The 5,519-nt window shown below is 39.9% G+C and overlaps 1 long non-coding RNA gene across 7 annotated transcripts; it reads left to right on the top strand.

Annotated features, from left to right (window-relative positions):
• Positions 1-460: 460 nt before the first annotated feature.
• Positions 461-4,140, top strand: LOC138983538 (uncharacterized). 7 transcript variants are annotated; one of them, XR_011461183.1, is made up of 3 exons: positions 461-600; positions 1,302-1,378; positions 3,943-4,140. It is a non-coding gene; the product is annotated as an uncharacterized lncRNA (long non-coding RNA). The 7 variants fall into 7 exon arrangements; XR_011461189.1 differs by having other exon boundaries at positions 478-501; XR_011461184.1 differs by lacking the exon at positions 461-600 and adding an exon at positions 713-845.
• Positions 4,141-5,519: the final 1,379 nt, after the last annotated feature.

Below are 5,519 nucleotides of genomic sequence, written 5' to 3'. Positions count from 1 at the left end.
TCAGTCTTTGAGGTAGGAGCTTTGAAACAGCGGCTGTTGTTGGTTGCCTGTCTCTGGAGGATGTTTTGGCTCTCATACCCCTCGTAGGCTTTAGGCTTGACTCGGCGCCGAGATACGCTCACCGGGGTGAGGAAGGAGTCAGGGGGTAAGGCAGGTACAAGTCCATTGATGATTTTGAACAGCATCGTCAGGCGAAGTTGCTGACGGCGTTCCTGGAGTGTAGGAAGTTGGAGGTACTCTAGCATCTTGGTGACGCAGCCTGGGTCCTTGGACACGTAGTCTTTCATGATGAACCTAGCGGCTAGGCGTTGGATGCGTTCGAGTCTCTCAACGTCTTGTTTGTAGTAGGGGTCCCAGACCACCGCCCCGTACTCAAGGGTGGACCTGACAAGAGTGATGTAGGCAGCTCTCTCCTGCTGGATTTGTAAGTAAAGCAAGTGTTGTGTAGACTTTGGACAGACCTAGACAAATGTTGCTGCCGTTTTGTCTGTGTGTCTGCTGGTGTGTTGAGCGAATGAAGCATCCATCAAGCGAGTGCACGAACGTGTAGTGTGCAGGGTCGATTGAGTCCAGTTTTGGTTTGAACACGGACACGCCACGGTGAGTGTCACTGTGTGTGTGTGTGTATCTGTGCACTGCACAGGAGCTTGCATCAAAGTGCCGGTCGATCATTATTTACTCCTTCATCCCTACAGTCTTCTTACAACCACATACTACGCATTCGCTAGCCTAGTAAGGGCGTACATGCAGGACTAAATAATGATCAACTGGCGGTTGGGTACAAGCTCCTGTGGTGCACTGTATAGGACTGGAGACTGAGACTGACACTGTGACAGACAGAGTAGGTAATCCCCCTAAAAATTGTTTTGAGATGGAAAAAGTAAGGTCAGTCAGCACAGTCTTTGGATGTAGTGCAACAGAAAATGTTATTTATAACTGACATTTTATATTGTCAGCGGTATGAGTTTTACTGTGCCTAAAGTTTTTAATGTTGTGATTTTGCAGGAAAAACTATGATTGAAGCTTATTGTAAGGCTTTGTGAAAGGGTAACTTTTTAACGAAGAACACATTCTTCCTCGGACAGCGTTCATTGAAGCAAACACTAAATGCGGCAGAATCTCATTCATCCTTTCTTTTTTAACTGCCATTTTTAAGTGTCGCTGTGCATGTTGAAAGCTTCATGTTCAGAACTGATGTTGCTGTAGAACTGTATGTAATTGGCCAGCCTTTGGTTTACACTTAGTGGTTTATATGTTGCTATATATATATAATTACTAAAACTATTTTTTTTAATTTTCAGGGGAAAAGCACCCGGACATCAAACATTCTTGCAATGTGTGGCAATAATGGTTTAAAATATTTCGGACAAAGCTCAAGGTGAGTTTAAATGTTCATAATTCTGATGTAAGTCAAGCTTATCTTTTATCTTGAGTAACTATCTCTGTCATGTCTCTCTCAGGCTGCGCGACCGACAGAAAAGTTGCCAAGAACCGATTCCTTGAGTGTGGCCAATTGTTCCCCATTTCTGGTTCACTTGAGCTGCAGGCAATTTTGTTGAGTGATTAAAAGTTATGGATTCTTTAAAAAGGTGTACGTTTGAGGATAAGACACTGTCAAAGTTTTGAAACAGTATTTTTCTTCTTCATGGTTATAAAAACAAGAAGAGCAAACGCTCGATCGAGTCACTTTCGCAGTTCTGAATATTATATGAGGCATCAGATGGACAGGAAGAAATTGCTATTCACAACACAATGAGTCACGTTCACATAAAATTTGAGCCCGGTCACTTTTATAGTTTCCGAGAAAAGCCCAACGTTAAGTTGTGTGTTGCCGAACAGAAAAGGCTAGTTATCTCCCTTGTTTTTCTGATAACGTTCGTAAAAGGCTACAGATGTAAATACTTTGATGTAAAGAATAATCCTACAAAGTTTCAATCACATCCGATGAACTTTGTCAAAGATATAAAATGTCTAATTTTTCCTTTGACGCTGACCTGTGACCTTGAAAAAGGTCAAAGGTCAACGAAACCATCGTTAAAGTGTAGAGGTCATTGGAGGTCACGACTAAACAAAATATGAGCCCGATCGCTTTGATAGTTTCCGAGAAAAGTCCAACGTTAAGGTGGTGTCTACGGACGGCCGGCCGGACGGCCGGCCGGACAGACTAACACTGACCGATTACATAGAGTCACTTTTTCTCAAGTGACTCAAAAACTGCAGCACCTGTGTTCAATTTCTGAAGATGCATTATTACTACAGTGGCACCCCCCTTTTACGACCTCAAACAACCTGAGAAAATCGAGTCTAAAAAAAGAACGAGTCTTAAAATGGGGGTAATTTTACAGAGGTTATGAACAGAAAATGTGAGAACAAGGTCTTAAAAAGAAGGGAGTTTTAAATTGGGGGGTCATAGAAGGGAGGTTCCACTGCATTAATCATGCCATGGAAATCATGATCAGTTTACAGATAAATACAATGACAATTAAAAGCAATTTGCAGCCCAGTGTCTTATTATTTGATCATATTCTGTCTATTTTTATCATTGCATCTTTGCTACAGAAATTTATGGTTACATCTTGACCAAAAGTCAATTATTATCAAAAAAGCAAACAACATGCGCACACAAAAACATACTCAATTGTCAAGAACAGTGTCTATTTTATTCCATGTAGATCTCAAATCCACAGGCACACATCCTCTGCACAGTTCAAAGGTGCTACACATGAAACTATTCTTGGAATTCGAGCACTTTTCAACACATGTATATAATTGTTTTGCACAAGTTTTACTAGACCTGTGAATTCAACGCATTAATCAATACACTTTCAGGATTCTTCCCCAGACTTTAATGCTCATGTCAGCTGTTTCCATGCACAAATAGTCACCCTGTATGTATCTTTCGCTTGATATGCAAGTGTCTAAACAGAAAGAAAAAACACTAAAAACCAAACACAAAAATTCATTCAGTGAGAGTGAATGTACACACATCCTAAAAAACACGAAATGAATAGTCATTCTGTCAGTCATTGATACTGATCCAAGACATTGATGTGACGAAGAAAGGGGTAAGTTTATTTTAGAAAGCTAAAATCTTTCAGAGGGAAATGGTGTTATCAAACACTGGTCGTTTCACATGCTCCCTGTAAATCACTGAAAGCAGACCTCTTCAACTTCAGAAGACCCTCCCGGATCCCTCGTCTTCTTTTTGAGGGGCTATCCAGAGATACTCCAGTGCCGAGAGTATGAAATAAATAAATATATAGCTGTCTGTCAGCGTTCTGTATAGAATGAAAATGTCTCTACAAAATGCAGAACTGTGCACATAATTTTAAAAAAAACCACACACACAACATATGTTCAAACACTGATCCAAATGTTGGGGGTGGGCGTTTACTAGGTACTAACGGCGCTTACAAGGTAGATTACAGTACATTAAAAAAGCAAAAAACAATATACATTATTTGTATTTTTGACCAAATTATGACATTTTACACAGATGGAGACAGTCAGTGTTCCTCAAGGTGAACAAGGACTGTCAAGGTGTGTGTAAAATGTCATATTTTGGTCAAAAATACAAATAACATTTATGTATCGATTGGTTCTGGTTAGAATTCCTTTTAATTGTTTTTTTAATGTACAAAACATGCACTATTTTGTAGTCTCAGCTGGCCGTCTAATATGGAATGTGACAGAGCATGTGTAAACCAACCCACACAGAAACGCACTTTGTTTAACACCACAATGTACTCCAATGCAGGCAGCAAGGAAGAAAGTCAGTGTACTGGCCAGTTGGATCTATAATGTCATTCCTATGACCCATACACAGCAACTGCACATGGCAACTCTTACACCTTCACCCGAATAGCCAATATCTTTCCTCAATATAACTCTGAATGATGCGTATCGTTTGGCTTTATTGATCTTTCCCTCTTCTTCTTCCAGGACCAGGGCATCTTCAATCTCTTCTTTGTGTGTGGGCCAGTAGGAGCCTGCTGTCATCAAGCACCAGTGCCTTGAAGTCCTGGAGCATAAACAGAAAATCACCCATCAGTGAAGACACTTAATTCAAACTTCGAAAAGGGTTGAAAAAATTAACCAAATGCAAGAAAAAGTGTGAAAATAAAGAGTTACAGAAGAGTGTTTGTAATCTATTCATGTACGTAATGGATTGCAAGTGTGAGTAAAAGGTGGTGGTGGGTGGGAGAGGGGGGATGGGATATACCTGTGGGCATTGGCTTTCCAGATTTTTAGCATTCTGACACACTGAGAAGTGTGAAAATGTGACGTGTTCTAGTGCTCCTGCCGAGCAAAAGTGTCACACATCTTTAGCTACTTGGAATGAATGCCCAGTTTACCATTGCATTGTACAGTGAAACCCTAACTTTGCCCCCCCCCCCCTCCCCCCCTTTAAAAAAACACATTTGTCTTAAAAGACACTACTTTCTCAGATTCCTGTTTATAACCTCTATTCTAAGACATTCTGCTTTTCTTTGATTGAGTTTGCTGTATATATATATATATATATATATCTTAAAAGGGCTCCACTGTATCTCTAAATTTTTTCTCTACAAGAGGTATTGTAGCAGCATCTGTCAAGTGCTCAACCGCAAAAAGGTCAATTTGATATAATTATTCAATACTGATGTTTCAAGCTAAGCAGAACTGCTGTTTGACATGTGGTTGGAAAATGTGCTTCAGGGATTGTCTTGTTTTAAAAAAAAATTGAACAGGAAGGCAGACATCTATTTGAACTGCAAAGCAGACACAATTCAAAAACCTACACATCATTAGTATGACTTCCTACATAACAGCTCACTCAACTCAACTCAATGCCCGTCACTCCTGTCAGGGTATGGGCCGCCAACAACAGCTCTCCAGAGTCCTCTGTCCTGGGCCATCTTTTCTATCTGAATAACAGCATGAACATAGAATCTGTTAGCCAATGTGTCAGATCATAACGATCATTATGGAGGCAGAAATGATCCCCTCAATCTGTAAAATATCCTTCTTTACAAACAGCATACAGGTGTAGCTAAAACAGAATTCATATTACAGTGGAACCCCCTTTTACGATCTCCCAAAATCTGATAAAATCAGGTATTAAAAAGCAGGAAGTCTTAAAATGAAGGTGAATTTGCATAGGTTATGACCAGAAAATCTGAAAAGCAAGGTCTAAATATAGGGGAGATCTTGAATTGTAAAGGTTTTTAAAAGGGGGGGTTCACGGTACAGCACCCTAATTGTGAGGACTGTTCATTTATTTCCCTTTATGAGACACTAAAAGGTTGTGGGTACTGAAATTTAACTGCATAAAATATCTTGACAAAATCAGGATGCTGAAGCTGAATTTTCATTCTTTTTCAATATTTTTTGAAACCAGGAAATACACACATTCCCTAGAATGAAAAAAAAAGCACCGGTAATGTAATTTGTGACCGAGACCTAAAAACCTCACCGTTAGTCATTATTTAGTATACCCTGTAACAAAGTCTTCGACCTCACAAATCTTGCAGAATAAA

The sequence above is a fragment of the Littorina saxatilis genome, linkage group LG13 (genome assembly GCF_037325665.1).
Source record: "Littorina saxatilis isolate snail1 linkage group LG13, US_GU_Lsax_2.0, whole genome shotgun sequence".
NCBI lineage: Eukaryota > Metazoa > Mollusca > Gastropoda > Littorinimorpha > Littorinidae > Littorina > Littorina saxatilis.
The sequence above is the reverse complement of the archived record's forward strand: the minus strand, read 5'-3'. Positions and strand labels throughout refer to the sequence as shown.